This window comes from Poecilia mexicana, unplaced genomic scaffold (genome assembly GCF_051168715.1).
Source record: "Poecilia mexicana isolate PSO_F unplaced genomic scaffold, ASM5116871v1 scaffold_12, whole genome shotgun sequence".
Lineage (NCBI taxonomy): Eukaryota > Metazoa > Chordata > Actinopteri > Cyprinodontiformes > Poeciliidae > Poecilia > Poecilia mexicana.
The window spans coordinates 22,342,894-22,363,541 of NW_028263381.1; the positions used below are offsets into that span (position 1 = coordinate 22,342,894).

The following is a 20,648-nucleotide window of genomic DNA, read 5'->3' on the forward strand; positions in this document are numbered from 1 at the left end:
TTTATATCATCTTCATTGAACCAATTGTGTCTCAGTGAGATGAAAAATCAACCTTTGAAGAGACCTAGCCGAGACAATACACAAACAATTACAGATCAAAACTACATCAAAATGCAATTCATGTCAAATGTAGATAATAAAGGAAGAAGAAAAAAGCAACACAAATGTAGAAATAGGACTAAACTACAACTTAATGTTAATCAAAGCTTACAAAACAAATCATAAACTGATGAAGAGACAAGAGAGGAGAGAATTTCCTTCAAGTCTTTCTACAGTTGATTCCAATCTGAGCATCTAAATCTGATTTAGTTTGACTTTGTTTTATTAGATTTGTATGATTACATAGTCTAATAAAATGCTCGTTATAAAACCACCTGATCCAACTCTACTAATTATCCACAATTGTTGTCAAATAATTTCATGAACATCAAGTTTCTACTGCAAACAGAGCAGCTGATAGATTCCCTCTGAGTCCTTGGTCTCATTCATCCATCCATGGGTTTCACTCATTCACTCTGGGATGCTGCTGCTGCTGCTGGTCTCCATGGTTACAGAGACCAGGATCAACAACCATCATCATCAGTTTTCTCACTGCAACAGATTCATTCACAACATGTAGCTTTAGAATCTGGTGTTAATCTGACCTTTGACCTCCAGGTGAACGGCTGCCAGCTCCAGTTCTTCTCTCCCGTCGTAGATGATGCAGGTGTAGTTTCCACTGTCAGACAGGTGAGGTTTCCTCAGAGTCAGGCTGAAGGTTCTGCTGTCCAGAGGGTTCATGGAGGTCCGGCCTGTAAAGTTCTGGTTCTGGCCTTTGAGCTCATCGTTGTCTTCTCTCCTCAGGTGGACAGATTTAGGAGTGAGATCGCTGCGGTTCCACATCAGTGAGGCTCTTCAGGCAAATGATCAGAGTATCGGCAGCTCAGGAGGACAGACTCCGCCCCCTCATTAACCTCCACCACTCCAGCAGGGCATGCTGGGAAACTGAGGACACAGACAGGAAATACTACGTGTTCAGTGGGAAGAAATGACATTGCAAGGATCTGATGTGGGATTTTTAATTGATGAACAAAGATTTTGAAAAAGATTCAAGTCCTGGACTCCATTATTTGGGTAGAAGGGATCACTCTTTACTTTGAACCCTTTAAATAAACAGGGACATAAAAGTGTCATAAAAACTGATAGTTTAATCAAAGTATAGCTTATCGTACCATGGTAAAGAAATGCAGCTGTCAGAGCAGCAACTTCAGTTTGAACAAGAATATAAACACAAAGATAAAAAGTATAAAAGTGAGAATAAGGAACTACAATCATGACGACTTTAACACTTGATTCAGATTCAAACATATTGATCCCAAGGGGAAATGAAATGTAACACATATTATTCAAGGCTCTTCAAAGACTTATTGTAGGTGGTGATGGTTGTGGGCAGGAAAAGTCTCCTGTAGTGGTCTGTGTCGCAGCACATTTCAAGGAGCCTCTGACTGAAGACACTGTTTCTCTAAGGCCGTCTGATGAAGAGGATGGTCAGGGTGATCCATAATGTTCCTGATTTGATCTAAAGTTCCTCTGGACCATCATCTCCAGTAGCCCCACAGTCATCCCCAGAACAGAACAGAACCAGAACCAGAACCAGAACCTCCCTTTTTCCCAGGGATCCAGACGCTCTCAAACTGGTTTTTCCGTCTTTGGCTCCGTCTTGGTCTGATCTGACAAATTGTGTCCAGGCTGGTTTGAGACTTTATGGATTTAGTCCAAATGACCACAACATAACTCGTCTTTATCTTCACCTGCAGACGCTCAGCAAACTGGATTTAATTCAAAGCAACATGATGAGAGATATTTAATAGATTAGATTTAATAGAGACTCTTTATGTTCACATGCTGACGTTTGCTGAGAAAACACCTGGAACCTGATAGCAGGAAATTATTACATTTTTCTGTTTAAAATACATATCTATGTTAAAAACATTTCAAACATAAAAATACAAAAATACCTGTTTATTTGATGACTGCCAAGATGAACAATATGTGAAGAGAAGGAGACAAGATCTAGTTTTACTAGATCTACAGCAACAAAAGGACGAGTAGCATTTGATTTACTAACTACATCAACCTTTGTCAAAAGTGCCAACATTGTGTAAAATGTGTTCAAATCCTAACTGAGCCATTAAAGACAGAGCAATGCTAGAGCATCGCTGTCTGAGCCACACAGGAACCTTTCAAAATAAAGGCCCAACAGCTTCAACCATCATCACACAGCAAAACTCCCTGAAGCAGTGGCTGGTGAAGAGGAGGAATCAGACTAACGTCATCAAGTCAGAGACATCAATTCAGTCTCATCTCCAATGAGACGTCGTTAATCTAACTGGTTACATTTTGTCATCTTGGGACAACATGGAACATTTTGGGGAGCCTTTAATTGTCCCCAGATTATCCAGCTGTGGCTCATTTTGTCTGCCCCACTCAGGCACTGAGTAAAAAACAAGTGACTGAGTAAAGCTCACTGACAGCATGTTGGATTAAAGATTACAGAGAAATATGACTTTGGAGAATAAATGTCAGCAAATGATCATTTACAGCTGTCAGCTTCACATGGCAACAATATGTCCATGTTGTCCAGCTTCACATGGCAACAATATGTCCATGTTGTCCAGCTTCACATGGCAACAACATGTCCATGTTGTCCAGCTTCACATGGCAACAATATGTCCATGTTGTCCAGCTTCACATGGCAACAATATGTCCATGTTGTCCAGCTTCACATGGCAACAATATGTCCATGTTGTCCAGCTTCACATGGCAACAATATGTCCATGTTGTCCAGCTTCACATGGCAACAATATGTCCATGTTGTCCAGCTTCACATGGCAACAATATGTCCATGTTGTCCAGCTTCACATGGCAACAATATGTCCATGTTGTCCAGCTTCACATGGCAACAATATGTCCATGTTGTCCAGCTTCACATGGCAACAATATGTCCATGTTGTCCAGCTTCACGTGGCAACAATATGTCCATGTTGTCCAGCTTCACATGGCAACAATATGTCCATGTTGTCCAGCTTCACATGGCAACAATATGTCCATGTTGTCCAGCTTCACATGGCAACAATATGTCCATGTTGTCCAGCTTCACATGGCAACAATATGTCCATGTTGTCCACAGATGGTGTCTTCTCCTCTCAGCTCTGATCAGGTTGATCTTTTCTTTCTCTGCTCTGATCCTGGACAGCAGACCAGTGGAGGTTGTTAAAGCTCAGTCACACACAGTTTCAGTCCAAATGTCCAACAGGAGACAGACAGTCGTCCCCTGAATGGACATGTCTCATCAGTTCTCTGGTGTCAAATAAATCAGGATCAACAGAAACTTCAGAGCCTGGAGGTGATGAAGGTTTTCTTCATCTTCCTCATCTTGTTGATCCACTGGATCTACTGGATCACTTTGATCAGCTGGTGGTGTGAGAGGGACGTCATCTGGTCCATGGAGGACAGGGCTGAGGAGTTGAGGTCAGAGGTCAGATGCACCACAGTGAGGCTCAGACAGAGGAGAGAAGAAGAAGCAAATAGAAATCCATTAGTTTGTTTTGTTGTTTTTATTGTTTATATAAATATTTACATCTTATTTTTCCTTTTCATGATTGTTTTAGTCACTTATTATCCTCCTTTTCAAAATAAAATCATTTGCTGATTCAAACACACTAAAAGATATTAAGGCCTGTAATTTATCCACAAAAGATTTATGTTCAGAAATAGAAGCATTTCCATTTGTTCATCATTTTTCTGTCTTTCTCTTCTTTCTCTCTTTCATCCAACTTTCCAAACTTTCCTTGTTTCTCAGGATCAACTCGACTCTTCGTTTCTCGTTTCTTTGCCTCAGTTTCTTCCTCTGCTTCTAATTATCTTTCTTTTCCTTTTAAACCATCAGCTTCAATGAACAGGAGAAATGACACTTTTCATCCATTCATTCACATCATGCAAACTTTTTTCTCCATATTTCATTATTATATAGTGAATCGATTCACCCTGAGGAGGAGAAAAGACCCAGGAACCACTCAGACCCATTTCTTCTGAATAGGTGGGATTTCCTCTTTAGACTGCAAACGTCTCCACAGAATCCAACCAATCAGCTTTGAGGTCGCTCTGCCTCTTCATCCTCTAACAGGTTTTTATTTCTGATAAAGTCTTTAGGATTCTCTAAAGGTTTGGTTCCCTGAATTTAAAACCAAAACTCTAGTAAATACCTGCCTTATCCTCCGATAAGGACTTTGACTAGGACTCATCCTAGAACCTGTGGTTCCATCAAAACTCTGTAAAGGTTTTTATTCAGCTTTACAAGAAAAACTAAAAAATCTCTGTAAGTATCAATTTCTTTGTCAGACACCCTGCAGGAATCTTCAAGAAAATAATCTTTACAAAGATCTGTCTTCGCTTCTTCTCTTACTTTTATTCTTTGTTATTCTTTTCCTATTTTTAAATTTATTTATTTCTCTTGTAATCTCTATTAATCTGGTCAATCTCAATCCTCAGGGAAAAAGGTCATTAGGATCCTTTAGTATTTTATAATTTATAATTAGTAAGTTAGTTTATTCCCTGAGTGAGTCTCAGCAGATATCAGTGGATTGAGTTCGTTGATCTCAGCTCTGGAGCCGTGGAGCCGACCAGCAGCCCTCGTCTCTTTAATCCTAATCCAGGTTTGAGGCTGGAGCCGAGTGTCCAGGTCGGCACCAAACTGTTGAGGAAAACATTAATTTCCAAGCTGTTAGATGAAATCAGTCCATCAGGTTTATTTGTATCTTGTGCAGAATGCAGAGAGCCTGTAAGACGATCAGTAATGAATCAGTTCAGGATGAAAAGCTCCAACAGGAAGAGTCAACATGTAGGTTTTATATCCAGGATCCAGAACATGCAGAGACAGTCTGGTTCCCTTCAGCTGCAGGAAAACAACTTCCAACCTTGTGTGTGTTTAACCCAAACAGGATCTTCAGGTCAGAGTTCACAAGCATTAATATAACATGATCAGCTGATGGGAACTTAGGATCATTTTATCACCTCACAGACAGACTTAGTTTGTCATTTATTTGATATTTTTTCCTTAGTTTGGCCCTAAAACTCTGTTGTAGCAAATAAAACTGGACATAAGTTTATAATTTTCTACACATTTTAATCTAAAGGTTATAATCTTTACATATGTGGAATACAAGATGTTAGCTTTGTTAGCTAATGTGGTTATAAATATATGAATGGTGATTATCTTGACTGAGGCATGTTTGTTCTTCCATACATCAGTTTACTTTATATTAGTTTGCCAATAACATAATTGATCAATTAAACTGATGGTTGTTGCTTCAAAATAATAATTCTGATCAGTTTGATTTGTTATAAAGAGTAAATATTTAAAAAGTTGTTCAGATGAACAAATCATAGCATCATGAAGCTTCTTTTCTAAATGTGACAGATTTCAACATCTCAACTCTCTTAATCCCAGTTTGTGACATTTTGGTCTCCAAGCTTCAGATTAGTGGAGATTAATCTGCATGGCAGGAAAACTGGGATGATGAATGGATGAATGCAGCTCTGCCACTAAATAAAAACAACTCATCGGCTCTCATCCAGTCTCAACCCACCATCCTGATGTCTGAAAGGCGTTGCCACGGCGACTCCAGTCGAAACGTGGAGGTTTGGTTTCCTGCAGGAGATTAAAGCCGAACACAGACTGGAGGAAACGCTCACAGTTCTTAGTGGAAACAGACTTTACTCAACTAACAGCAGAAGGTTTGATTTTATTATTAACACTTTAATGGACCAAATTCCTGATGTTTCCAACTGATTCTAGTTTTTAAAGTTCAGAACCTGAACATCCCTGAATGGGAGGAGTGAAGATTTCCCAGCATTCAGTCTGAAGAAGCTCAGCTCTTCTCAGCTCTGAGACATTTTCTGAATAAATCCCAGTCAGTGAATCTGCAGACCTGATCAGATCCAAACATCCATTTTCCAGGAGACTCTGGTTTCATCTGTGTCGTTGTTCCAGCTGCTGAGGTCAGAATCCAGCTGTAAAACCTGGAGGCTGAATGTTCAGGTTCTCTCCTCCAAACATCCCCCCTCCCTCCCTCCAGCTGTGGAGAACAGCTGGAAAACAGCTGCATGTGTAAATAATGAGTCTGGAACAAGCTGCCACCTTCTGCTGCTGATCTGACTTTAGATTCAGGTTGATGATTGAAATGAAATCAGGGTTTGAACCTGGATCAGCAGAACCTGCTCAGCTGATCCTGGTTTAACCAGAGACTGTCCTCACTCTGCTCACCTCACTGACATGATGATCAATGATTATATAGGAGCTATATTAATAATCTATATTATAACAACGTGTGGTTTCAGCTGCAGTAATGTGGTGATGTTAAGAACTACAGTTTAGTTTGTTTGAGTTTCTGATTATTTTCTGTTTCTATTTAGAGTCTCTCCAGTTTCTGTAGCAGGAAACAAAGACTAATGTTTAGTTTGTGGCTTTGGTTGATTTTTCAGATTTTTTTTTTATTTTGTATTTGAAGTAGATTCTTCTTTTATGGTTTTATATTGTTTTTGATGACAAAGAAACCAGAAATCAATCAGTTTAAACTAAATTATTTAGTGTTAAAGGGTCCAAATAAGTCAAGGTTCAGGTTTCCAGCTGACAATCAGCTTCTTGAAGCTGCTGACCTTTGACCTGGAAGCAGAAAGAATGAACTTAGTTTTTCACTGTTTCTGGTGAATAAATAATGGTTCAATGTAATCTGAACTCATTTTAAGATCTGCTGAGGAACAAATTATATTTGATTCATGTCCTGATTAATGAAACCTTAGAACTGGTTCTGGTTCTGATCACATTTTACCTTCACTAACATTCCTGGATCATTAAGAACAAAACACTTCATCTACGTTTAATAAACAGACATCATGTATTTTATAGTTTCACCACCAGATAAAGACAAAACTCCAATCAATGAAGAGTCCAGTTGGTTCCACATTAAAACAGGTTCTGGTTCCATTGGAGCTGATCAGAACCTGGATCAGCAGAATAACAGCAGCAGAGAGTTTGTGTTCAAACTGGGAGTCGTGATCATGGTTCATGTCTTCACATGTCAGGAGATAAAATGTTTTTCTGACTCAGTCAGACCAGATTCCTCAACAAGACCCAACATGAAACTCTGAGTTTTGGCTCATTTCTCCTCATGATACTTTCAGTTTAACCTCAACTGTTCAGGTGGCACCAGTCTGGTTCTACTGTGGTTCTGTTGGGTTTCAGTTTGTTGTTCAGATGTTCTTCTGAAACTATTTGGACCATTTGGACAAACTGTAAGTTTGATTTATTTCCTATGTGAACTTTGTCTCCAGGAACTTGTTTCTATCTGAAGTTTGGAGAACAAATTCACTTCTGATTTCAGCTCAAAGTTTAATCTCTCTGATGCTTGAAGGTTAATCTGACGGATTATTAGATTACTGATGAACTGGAATCTTAACATGATGAACACAGGATGTTTCTGTATTTTCTTCTCTGATTTAATTATTTTCTATTTTCTAGAATCAAACTCTGGTCTCCATTACTAAATTCAGAAACATTTTCCTGCTGCTTCCTTTCAAAATAAAATATTTTTAAAATATGTTTGATTCAGTCAGATCATTAAATAGTTCATCTTAACGGAACAGATAATCCACTTGTAGTTTAATGATTGTGAACAAAAATCCTTCCTGTTGTTCAGGTTGAATCAGTGAATGTAAATGTTGCTCCATGTCTCCATCTAGTGGACTGATAGTAGAAGTGCAGCAGCTGATGCAGCTTCCTCTGCCTCTCTGCTGTCTGACTGCATTCACCTGACACTGATATGAAGCAGAGAAGAAGAGCCAATCAGAGGAGCAGCTGATCTTTTTCCAGCACTAATGATGTAAAGGATGATCAGAGTTGATGTGCAGATGAATGATGTGTGTTTCCTCTGCAGGTGAAGCTAGAAAGTGTGTGTGAGCTGATGTGAATTCAGCAGCATGGATCAGTGTGAGGACAGAGAGGAGGGAGTCCCTCCCTCTAAAACCACTCTGTGTGGGGAAGATGTGAGCCAGAGCAAAGGTCAGAGGTGAGGTCACCATCTCTAACTGTCCACAGCCCTTTTCACACAGCGTTCACTATATCAGGCCAAAACAGACGTGGTGATGAAGCTGCTGCTGCTCCTCTTTGCTGCTTCATCCAGACTGAACAGATTCAGTTTTAATCATGTTTCTGTCAGGATCCATCAGAGACTCAGACCAGAACCAGAACCAGAACCCAGCTGTGTGTCCTTTAAGAGCGACAGGTCAATGGATGAGATCCTTAACTTTAAATCTCCTGGATCTCCACCATCAGAGAGGTGAGCCGTTTCTAACTGCTGATCTCTTTATCTGTCATTGTGGCCATGTGACGATACCAAGTTCTGCATCAACTTAATGTTTCCAAATGAAACAAAATCAGGCACTTTGTCCAACATTAATATTAACACAGAAACACAAATCCATAAGTGAGTTTAATTTCCAGGTTGATATTTGGATTGTTCTCGAAATCAATGAATCAGTAAATCAGATTTCGAGCATCTGACAATAAACAGATTTAAGATGGATGATCAGACTTTCCATTGAAAAATTAAATGATTCCAGTTTCAACTCTGCGGTTCAAACATCATGGATCATCAACCATTTCTGCATTTAATCTAAATTATACCTCAAGTGGATCTGATTCAGAACCAGATGGTCTCTATCGGACCATCTGGTTCTGAATGAAGCTCCATCAGATCCTCCTTGGATGGTCAGAGTGGAAACGACTCCTGGTTCTTCTCCATGTCAGAGCTCAACACTAAGATCATCAAACTTCTCTCAGTCATTTAAACCAACATGTTTGTCTGAGAATCAGATCTTTCTGCTCTTTAAACAAGGCTGGAATTTATTCAGGAGGATCAATGATCAGGAACATGTTGGAGGATTGGACCGGTTCTGATGGGAATCATTTAGAAAATCATGTTGATAATCTGTTTGGTTCTGTTGTGTCTCACAGCTCTTTATTTTACAGTCACAAAAAATTATCTTTAAAGCAAAACGACAGTGAAAGATTTTAATAAGATTTTTTTCTGTCAGTATCCACCAGAAACTAAAACCAGAACCAAAATCCAGCTGTGTGTCTTCTGACAGTGATGATTCAATGGATGGTCGGCCTGAATTTAAATCTCCTGGATCTCCAGCATCAGAGAGGTGAGCTGTTTCTAACTGCTGTAAACTGAACCAGTAAGTTTCAGATGTTCCCAGTTATATTTACAGAGTTTTGATCCATTATCTAAACCAGCTGCTCTGTTCTAATGAAAACACCTTCATATCTTCATCTCTGGGTGATGATGATGTTCTGCTGCTTCCTGGCTCCATGTCAGACTAACAGTGGGACACATTTCCACCAGCCACTGGGAAATACCTGGTAAACCAGTCTGGTCCATCAGGACTTGGTTCCTGTGTGCATTGTGAGATCAGTACAGCAGGAAGGAAAGCTTCATGATGTGGTTGGTGAGATCTGCTGGAACTCAACCAGACTGAGCTGATGTGGACCATCAGAGGTTCTGCTGGTTCTTAGTGGATCAGCAGGAACATTAAATCTTTACTTGGATCATCTGGTTCACTGCTCACATCCAGATATCACTTCATGGACCTTTACCTTCTGATTGTCTCTGTGTGGACAGATATAATGTGAGCTCACTGGCTTCCAGGATCTACAGGATCCATTTTAAATCCTCTAGAACATCCAGGAGAGGATCCCACATGGACACACCCACATATCTCAGAGCTCCTCCATGTCCACATCACCTCAGATCCAGTCATCAGAACCTGATGGATGTCCCACACTGTCCTGAATGTCATATTGGGTCCTAGTGAACGCACCCACATGCAAGAACACAACCAGTTGAGCGAATCACAATAATAAAGTTTAATAAAGAGAAGTGGTGGGGAGATCTGGATACGGGGTTGGAACTGCAAGGTCATCAACTGTTAAATGAGAGGACAGATGTGAATAGCAGTCGGTGGCAGAAGGATCATGCAGAGATAGTCGGTGAATCTTACTTGGGTAAGGGGTGAAATGGGTTTGATTGTTGCCTGAGGTTGCGACGGAAGACTGAGGTCCAGAGCTCGCTAATCCGGCGAGCGGTGTACGTTGGAGGACGGACAGGTAAGAGCGGCTGTAGCGGACGGCTGGCAAACGGAGAGCTCGATTCATCCAGGGGCGAGGGTACTGGCTTCCAACAGGTACTACCTGAGGCGTCAGAGGGGGTAACGGTTCCTCGGGAGGCTGACCGGAGCGGAGATCACTCGGAGACTTTTATCCACAGGCTACACGCTGGGAGACGGCAGAAAACCTGACGAGAGGGAAACACATCGGGAGATCACTCAGGTGAATAACTCAGAGGGCCTAGCTCAGGGAAAGTTTACCATTCTAGGTTAACACTCAGGCACCGGAGTGTTTGCCAGCCGCAGCATAAATACTCCACTTCAGCCCTCTTCAAATTAGCCACAGGTGCGTCAACAGGGTCTACCACCGCATGTTCCAGGGGCTCAGCCCATCGAGGACCTCTGGTGGATGGTGAGGAAACAGCAGGCAACAAAACAAAACCCAACCCCAAGATTACAAAAAAAAAAACAAAACAAAACACTGATCCCAACAGTACTCCCCCCTCAACGGTTGCCACCCGGCAACCGCGAAGAGGAAGCCCGGGACGAAACAAAATCTCTTATCAGAGTGGAATCCAAAATAAAGGAGCGGGGGACCCAGGAACGCTCCTCCGGACCGTAGCCCTCCCAGTCGACGAGGTACTGGTAGCCCCGACCTCGCCGACGGGAGGCCACGATCCGACGGACGGAGTAGGCTGGATGACCATCAATAATCCGGGTGGGAGGAGGGGGTTCGGTCGGAGGGCACAACTCACTGGTCAGGACAGGTTTAAGCTGTGAAACATGGAAGGTTGAGTGTATACGAAGGGATGAGGGAAGACGGAGACGCACTGCTGCTGGATTGATTATGGACAGGATTTCAAAAGGTCCAATGAACTTAGGTGCCAATTTCTTAGCCATGGCCTCGAGAGGGATATCACGGGTGGAGAGCCATACCTTTTGCCCAACAGTATATGCTGGTGCAGCAGAGCGTCTACGATCAGCTACGCGTTTGTTTTGGGCCGCTGTGTTATGGAGGGCTGCGATGGTTTCTCTCCAAATCTTCTGGGAGCGACGGATCTGGTGTTGCACAGAGGTCACCGAAATGTCCTTCTCATCAGAGGGGAGGAGTGGAGGTTGATATCCTAGAGAGACTTCAAAAGGGGAAAAACCTGTCGCAGCAGACACGTGAGAGTTATGGGCATATTCAACCCAAGGCAAAAATTGGACCCAGTCAACAGGATTGGAAGAAGTGAAACATCTGAGAGTTGCTTCCAGCTCCTGGTTCATACGTTCAGTTTGTCCGTTAGTTTGGGGGTGATGGCCTGATGTGAGGGTTACCTTGGCTTCTAAAGCTGCACAAAACTCTCTCCAAACTTGAGATAAACTGAGGACCTCGATCAGACAGGATCTCCTGGGGAATGCCATGAAGGCGAAAGACATGTTTGATGAGGAGATGGGCGGTCTGAGAAGAAGTGGGTAACTTGCGGAGAGGAACTAGATGGCAGGCTTTCGAAAAACGGTCTATTACAGTAAGAATAGTAGTCATACCCTTGGAATTGGGTAGGCCTGTAACAAAATCCATGGCAATATGGGACCATGGGCGCTGGGGTGTAGGCAGTGGTTGGAGGAGTCCTGCCGGGGGCTGATGAGAAGACTTATTACGGGAGCAAACAGGACAGGCAAGTACAAACTCTTTGACATCTTTGTGTATAGATGGCCACCAAAACCTTCGATTTACGAGTGCAATAGTACGACTGATACCTGGATGGGCTGAGAATTTGGATGCATGGATCCACTGGAGAAACCGGGGCTTAATTGCTGCAGGAACAAACAATTTACCTGGTGGGCATGACTCGGGGGGAGGTTCAGATTGTTGTGACTGACGGATCAGGTCTTCGATCTCCCAAGTAACCCCTCCAACCGTGCAACTGGGAGGGAGGAGGGGAGCCGGACCGTCTTCAGCGTCGTCGGGGGTGTGTAACCTGGACAGCGCATCAGGCTTGATGTTCTTTGAGCCTGGTCGGTAAGAAATGGACAGATTAAAACGGGAAAAGAACAATGACCATCTGGACTGTCGGGGGTTGGATCTCTTGGCAGCTTGAAGGTATGACAGATTCTTGTGATCCGTCCAAACTAAGACGGGATGCTCCGCCCCCTCTAACCAGTGTCGCCATTCCTCAAGAGCTAACTTGATGGCTAACAACTCTCTGTCTCCGACATCATAGTTACGTTCAGGAGGGGTCAACCTGCGTGAGAAGAAGGCACAAGGGTGAGTCTTTCCATCCGTTTCTGACACCTGAGACAGCACTGCTCCAACTCCCGAGTCTGAGGCATCAACCTCTACTATGAACTGTCTCTTGAGGTCAGGCTGAACCAAAACAGGGGCTTTGGAGAACAGCGTTTTCAACTGCTTGAAGGCAGACTCGGCTTGGGGAGTCCAAGTAAAGACTGACTTAGTGGAGGTGAGCGCCGTTAGTGGCGCAGCCGTCTGGCTGTAGTTGCGGATGAATCTACGGTAGAAATTAGCGAATCCAAGAAAGCGTTGAAGTTGCTTGCGGGTGTCTGGTCTGGGCCACTCGATAACAGCCTTGATCTTGTCCTCTGAAGGCCTTACCTGTCCGCCCTCAAGCACATAACCCAGGAATGTAACTGACGGACGGTGGAACTCGCACTTCTCTGCTTTTACAAATAGCCTGTTTTCTAGGAGACGCTGAAGAACTAGGCGAACATGTTTCTTATGTTCTTCTAGGGACTTGGAATAAATTAGAATGTCATCAAGATAGACGAAGACAAAATCATTAATGAAATCTCTCAGAACATCATTGACTAAAGCCTGGAAAAAGGCTGGTGCGTTTGACAAGCCAAATGGCATCACTAAATATTCATAGTGGCCTATGGGTGTTTTGAAGGCCATCTTCCATTCGTCGCCTTCACGTATACGTAGCAGGTGGTAAGCATTTCGGAGATCTAACTTGGAAAAAATGACGGCGCCCTGAACGGGTTCAAAAGCTGAAGACAACAGGGGAAGGGGATACTTGTTTTTAATGGTTATCTGGTTTAGGCCTCTGTAGTCAATGCATGGCCTAAGCGAACCATCTTTCTTGCCTACAAAAAAAAAACCTGCAGCTAGTGGTGAGGAAGATGTCCGAATGATTCCTGCTGCTACAGAGTCGTTGATATATCTTTCCATTGCCTCACGTTCAGGCTTGGAGATGTTATAAAGTCGACTGTTAGGAAGTGGGGCCCCAGGCAACAAATCTATGGCGCAGTCATAAGGACGATGCGGAGGTAGTGTGAGTGCTTTACTTTTGCTAAAGACGGGAGCTAAATCATGGTAGTCATCAGGGACTGCGGAGAGGTCTGGGGAGTCCGTCACTTGAGGCTCTGTTGCCACAGGACTGGGGGGAACGGCAGCATGGAGGCAGGCTGAATGGCAGTGACTTGCCCAAGCCTCAATGTGGGATTCTGACCAGTTAATGTGTGGGTTGTGTTGGGTTAACCAGTTGAACCCGAGGACTACTGAGGAGCTTGCTGCTGGGAAAACATAAAATGAGATGTGTTCAGTGTGATTACCAGAGATGATTAAACGGACTGGTTTGGTTCTGTGAGTGATTCTGGGCAGAGCCTCTCCGTTGAGAGCTGAAACCCTGAGGGGAACGGCCAGTGGGTCAACTTCAATCCCCATCTGCTTAACAAGGTCAGAATCGATAAGATTCTGCTCGCATCCTGAGTCTATGAACACAGACAAAGGGAGAGATTGGTTATTATAAAACAATGTAGCTGGAATGAGTAGGCGAGATTTCTTTTCTTGATGTTGGTCCGGCAGACTCCTCACCCTTACTGTCGGACCTGCGGGTTTAACCGGAGGGGGCATTTTGCAATGAAATGGGTGGGATCGCCACAATACAAACAGAGACGTGAGGTCATTCTTTTACGCCTTTCTTCGGGTGTCAATCGTGTGTGTCCCACCTGCATAGGCTCCGGATCTGCTGGGGCTGAGGGTCCAGGCTCAACTTGTGGGGCGGAAGGTGTCGCAGAGGTAAAGGTCTTCACTGAGTAGTTCCTTCGAAGTCTTTCTCGGGTTCTGGCTCGAATTCTGTTGTCCAATTTTATTGTGAGGTTAATAAACTCCTCCAATGACTCTGGCTCATCAAGAGTTGATAATTCATCCTTGACTTGCTCACTCAAAGCATGAAAATATGCACTCTTTAAGGCAGCTGCATTCCAGTTTGTTGCTGCCGCTTTAATCCTAAAGTCAATAGCAAACTCAGAGACACTTCTTGACCCTTGCTTTAGGTTCCATAACTCACGCGAAACTGACGTCTTGTCAGTTGATTGACAAAAAACCTGTTTTAATTCAGCCAGAAACTCAGGAAAGGAACAGCCAAAATCAGTGGGGGAAGGAAACCTTGCCTCAGCCCACTCCAGGGTTCTACCGGAAAGCAGTGAGAGAACATAGGCTATCTTAGCATTATCATGCGGAAAACTTTGCGGGGAATGGTTGAAAATTATTGAGCATTGGAGCAGGAAACCACGACACTTGTGAGCCTCACCTGAAAATTTTTCTGGTGTAGGTGGATGTATCTCGGAAAATGTGGGCCGGGCTGGCGGAATGGGAGCGGCTGGCGGAGGTGGAGGACTCGGTTCCTGTGAAACAGGGTTCTGCAGAAAGTTTGAAATTTCAGAAAGTTGGCGGTTAGTCTCAGCCTGTCGGGTTCCCAATTCTCGAAGGGCAGCGTCGTGAGACTGAATGAGGGCATGTTGCTCGGACAACGCCCTCCTGATTGCGTCTGCCGGGGTAACTTGTTGGCCTGAGTGTTCTGTCATATTGGGTCCTAGTGAACGCACCCACATGCAAGAACACAACCAGTTGAGCGAATCACAATAATAAAGTTTATTAAATAAAGAGAAGTGGTGGGGAGATCTGGATACGGGGTTGGAACTGCAAGGTCATCAACTGTTAAATGAGAGGACAGATGTGAATAGCAGTCGGTGGCAGAAGGATCATGCAGAGATAGTCGGTGAATCTTACTTGGGTAAGGGGTGAAATGGGTTTGATTGTTGCCTGAGGTTGCGACGGAAGACTGAGGTCCAGAGCTCGCTAATCCGGCGAGCGGTGCACGTTGGAGGACGGACAGGTAAGAGCGGCTGTAGCGGACGGCTGGCAAACGGAGAGCTCGATTCATCCAGGGGCGAGGGTACTGGCTTCCAACAGGTACTACCTGAGGCGTCAGAGGGGGTAACGGTTCCTCGGGAGGCTGACCGGAGCGGAGATCACTCGGAGACTTGTATCCACAGGCTACACGCTGGGAGACGGCAGAAAACCTGACGAGAGGGAAACACATCGGGAGATCACTCAGGTGAATAACTCAGAGGGCCTAGCTCAGGGAAAGTTTACCATTCTAGGTTAACACTCAGGCACCGGAGTGTTTGCCAGCCGCAGCATAAATACTCCACTTCAGCCCTCTTCAAATTAGCCACAGGTGCGTCAACAGGGTCTGCCACCGCATGTTCCAGGGGCTCAGCCCATCGAGGACCTCTGGTGGATGGTGAGGAAACAGCAGGCAACAAAACAAAACCCAACCCCAAGATTACAAAAAAAAAAACAAAACAAAACACTGATCCCAACACTGAAGACCTGCGTGGACAGAGCCTTCACTTCCACTGTCCCCAAGCTCTGGGACTCTGTCTCCACCAGCATCAGATCTGCTGACAGTGTGGACAGTTTGAAGTCCAAGTTCAGCACCAACTTTTTAAAATGTCTACTGGTGATTCTGGTGTTACTGGTCTTCATCCTTGTAGTTCATCTTCCTCTTTCTAACTTCTTTGTATTGTGTTCATGTGATGCTCTGCTTTCTGCTTTAATGTGACGCTCTTAGTTATTTTATTAGTAAATATTGCTGGATGAATATTTCCTGCCTTCCTGATTGTTCCTGGTTCCTCCACAGAGTGGACCAGCAGAGCTCAGAGGTTCCCAGTGGTCCGTCTGCCCAGCAGCATCAAACGCAGCTGGACTCCATATTTATGGTCTGTACATGAACAACAACTACTTTTCCATGGTTCTGTTCACAGTCGTCTCCATGCTGCACTTTGTAGACCAGAGGACTGTCAGTCTGTCCAACATCCATCTGGTGTTTGGCTCCATGATTTCAGTCTGATGTTTCCTTCATCTATTATTCTGTTCCAGCTGCTGGAGGAAAACATTGTCACTTTTGTGAAGAACGAGCTGAAGAAGATCCAGAAGGTTCTGAGTCCAGATTACCCAGAATGCTCAGAGACTCAGAGAGAGGATGATGAGGTGTTGAGAGGTGATGATGAAGAGCAGAGGAGGAGCAGCAGATTGGCAGTAATGAAGATCACACTGAACTTCCTGAGGAGGATGAAGCAGGAGGAGCTGGCTGACCGTCTGCAGAGCAGTAAGAGGATTTCTACAAAGATTTGACCTGATGGATAAATGACACATTTACTGATGTCTGAAGAAATGGAATCACATTTATTTAAATCATCTTCAGATGGTATTTTTAGTTTAATCTCTGATTTTACTTTTTGTGTTAATTCAGAACATCTTGCTGCAGTTTGTCAACATCAACTTAAATCTGGTCTGATGAAGAAGTTCCAGTCTGTGTTTGAGGGGATTGCTAAAGCAGGAAGTCCAACCCTTCTGAACCAGATCTACACAGAGCTCTACATCACAGAGGGAGGGACTGGAGAGGTCAATGATGAACATGAGGTCAGACAGATTGAAGCAGCATCCAGGAAACCACACAGACCAGAAACAACAATCAGACAAGAAGACATTTTTAAAGTCCCACCTGGAAGAGATCAACCAATCAGAACAGTGATGACAAAGGGAGTGGCTGGCATTGGGAAAACAGTCCTAACACAGAAGTTCACTCTGGACTGGGCTGAAGACAAAGCCCACCAGAACATCCACTTCATATTTCCATTCACCTTCAGAGAGCTGAATGTGCTGAGAGAGAAAAAGTTCAGCTTGGTAGAACTTGTTCATCACTTCTTTACTGAAACCAAAGGAATCTGCAGCTTTGAACACTTCCAGGTTCTGTTCATCTTTGATGGCTGGGATGAGAGTCGACTTCCGCTGGACTTCCACAACAAGGAGATCCTGACTGATGCTACAGAGTCCAGCTCAGTGGATGTTCTGCTGACAAACCTCATCAGGGGGAAACTGCTTCCCTCTGCTCTGCTCTGGATAACCACACGACCTGCAGCAGCAAATCAGATCCCTCCTCAGTGTGTTGGCATGGTGACAGAGGTCAGAGGGTTCAATGACCCCCAGAAGGAGGAGTACTTCAGGAAGAGATTCAGAGATGAGCAGCAGGCCAGCAGGATCATCTCCCACATGAAGACGTCACGAAGCCTCCACATCATGTGCCACATCCCAGTCTTCTGCTGGATCACTGCTACAGTTCTGGAGGATGTGTTGGAGACCAGAGAGGGAGGAGAGCTGCCCAGAACCCTGACTGAGATGTACATCCACTTCCTGGTGGTTCAGACCAAAGTGAAGAAGGTCAAGTATGATGGAGGAGCTGAAACAGATCCACACTGGAGTCCAGAGAGCAGGAAGATGATCGAGTCTCTGGGAAAACTGGCTTTTGATCAGCTGCAGAAAGGAAACCTGATCTTCTATGGATCAGACCTGACAGAGTGTGGCATCGATATCAGAGCAGCCTCAGTGTACTCTGGAGTGTTCACACAGATCTTTAGAGAGGAGAGAGGGCTGTACCAGGACAAGGTGTTCTGCTTCGTCCATCTGAGTGTTCAGGAGTTTCTGGCTGCTCTTCATGTTCATCGGACCTTCATTAACTCTGGAGTCAACCTGATGGAAGAAACACAAACATCTATAAAGTTTTCATTATTTAATAAACCTAAACTAAAGTTTCTCCATCAGAGAGCTGTTGACCAGGCCTTACAGAGTCCAAATGGACACCTGGACTTGTTCCTCCGTTTCCTCCTGGGACTTTCACTGCAGACCAATCAGAGACTCCTACAAGGTCTGCTGACACAGACAGGAAGTAGCTCACAGACCAATCAGGAAACAGTTCAGTACATCAAGAAGAAGATCAGTGAGAATGTGTCTGCAGAGAAAAGCATCAATCTGTTCCACTGTCTGAATGAACTGAATGATCGTTCTCTAGTGGAGGAGATCCAACAGTCTCTGAGTTCAGGAAGTCTCTCCACAGATAAACTGTCTCCTGCTCAGTGGTCAGCTCTGGGTTTCATCTTAGTGTCATCAGGAAAAGATCTGGATGTGTTTGACCTGAAGAAATACTCTGCTTCAGAGGAGGCTCTTCTGAGGCTGCTGCCAGTGGTTAAAGCCTCCAACAAAGCTCTGTAAGGACACACATTGTTACTGCAGGTATTGTTGATGGGTAGAAATCTGCTAATTATGAGGTAAATATTCATGTTTCAGTTTATATTTTGGTGCTTTGTCTCTTCAAAGTGCTCATAAACCGGAGACCCGCCCGAACCGGACACGGTAAAAAGCTCTGCAGGATCCGACCGCTCTTAGAACTACGGGAGGATTCAAACTCCGCTCTTCATTTTTACCTTATAGAAAAAGCGCCAAGCTGCCAAATTCACTAAAGTAAACTGACCAATCAGATTCAGGCTTTGTGCGCACCTCCACGGACTCACACAGACTCGCTACGTTTGGAGACAATAGATCTTTTTTCTCCTAAATGTTAAAAGTAAAAACATCTAAAATGATTCTTTTCTGTTTCACTTAAAGGAAAATCTCAAGGTAAACATGCAGCTGCGGCTTCCTGTGTTCAGCTACTGTTAAAAGTCCAAAATACGCTCAATAGAACTATGGGGAGGACAGATAGATATGACAAAAACCACGACTGGTCAAATATTTGCAATATTAAAATAATAAAATAGATGTCAAATGTCCTCCAGCAATGCCAGTTTAGAGCAGCAGGACAACCTAGCGGATCATCACGTTACGGCGCAGCAGCGCTTGGATGCTGCGGGTCTAAAACCAAAAGGCAGCAGATTATATTTGCTGTTCCACAAACTGAGCGGGAAAGAGATGATATGTGTGGGACAGATGACCAGTCAGACTGCTGACAATATTTTATATTAAAAACAAAATGAAAAACACCATTAACTTTAATGTGCTTGTTATTTAGCAGACAAACATGAATTTCAACAGAGACCTGAAAACCATCAGTAGCATCGATATTTATGGCTCCTGATGGCTGATTGGCATCTGGAAGAGCAAAGAGGAAAAACAAAACAAATTCACACAATTATTTTTTGATCTGAGCCAAAATGATCTGCTCTGGGCAAAGTGTGGGTGAGCATTTGGTCCGACCCGTAAACGGACATGATGGGCCCGATCTCTTTTTCTGTTTTTCATCCCAACGTCAATAGAAAGAAAACATCGTCACAGCTCTATAGATGGGGACAAATACAGAAATCTCATTTCATCTTTAGGCAGAACTGGTTCAGACCTGGACTGGATCAGAGTCAAAGCCTTTTTTCAGATGTCAGACCGGTTCCTGATCCCAACCCGACCCGAAGCTCCGCATGTGGTGAACCTTTGGATCCCTGTTATGATCTGGAGCCTCAGATTTGGTCCTCAGTGCTGGAGGTTTTATCTGTACCTCTGTCTGCATAGAAACACAGAGAGATGTCAGTCGGACTGTCAGAGTTGTGTGCAGCCTGTAAATGTCTGGCGGGACCAGCGGACAAGCAGGGCCGTAAAGTGGGGGGGCCAATGGGCCCCTGGCCCCCCCTATTCCGGCGCCTATGGCTCAATGTTCTCATCTTCTCATCATGTGATGAATTGTGTGTCTGCAGCTTATCAGGCTGTTTGGTCTCAGAGGAAGGCTGTGCTTCTCTGGCCTCAGCTCTGACCTTTAACCCCTCCCATCTCAAAGAGTTGGACCTGAGCTACAATCATCCAGGAGACTCAGGAGTGAAGCTGCTGTCGGCTGGACTGAAGGATCCAGACTGGAGACTGGAAGCTCTCAGGTATGGAGGAACCTGCTGCAGGAGCAGAGAAGGTCTGATAGAGGAGGAAGAGGAGAAACGTCTTTAGTCTGATGGGAAACATTTAGTTTGAAGAGAAATATTTAGTTTGATCATTAAATATTTAGACGCCTCATCTGGAGGCAGAGATCATTACCCAGTTTTCTGGAATATTCTCCTGACTAAGAACAGCTCACAAGGAAAATGAAAGAGTGGGATGGATTTAATAGAGTTTAATAGGGACTCTGACTAAATGAATCAAAGTGAAGTTCAGTTAGATTTCCATGATGATCTACTGATGACAGAAAGGACTTTAAAACAATATTTGATGGAGCTCCAGACCAATCAGCCCCAAGGAGCAAAGATGAGAAGAAAAGTAACTCCATGTTGGTCAGATGGATGTTTAAAAGTTCAGAGAGAGAAATCAAGATTTTGAACTAAACTCACAAGTGTGTATAGCGCCA

The 20,648-nt window shown here is 44.0% G+C and overlaps 1 protein-coding gene and 2 long non-coding RNA genes across 4 annotated transcripts in view; 1 reads left to right on the forward strand and 2 right to left on the reverse strand.

Moving 5' to 3' along the window:
• Positions 1 to 20,648, forward strand: part of LOC148156088 (NLR family CARD domain-containing protein 3-like) — a 434,099-nt gene that overhangs the window by 123,003 nt on the left and 290,448 nt on the right. The window lies entirely within an intron of this gene.
• LOC148156098 (uncharacterized) overlaps positions 1 to 20,648 on the reverse strand; it is a 369,453-nt gene that overhangs the window by 35,024 nt on the left and 313,781 nt on the right. The window lies entirely within an intron of this gene.
• Positions 15,063 to 15,812, reverse strand: LOC148156102 (uncharacterized). Its single transcript, XR_015764750.1, has 2 exons — positions 15,587 to 15,812; positions 15,063 to 15,513 (listed from the first exon to the last, which is right to left on the reverse strand). It is a non-coding gene; the product is annotated as an uncharacterized LOC148156102 (long non-coding RNA).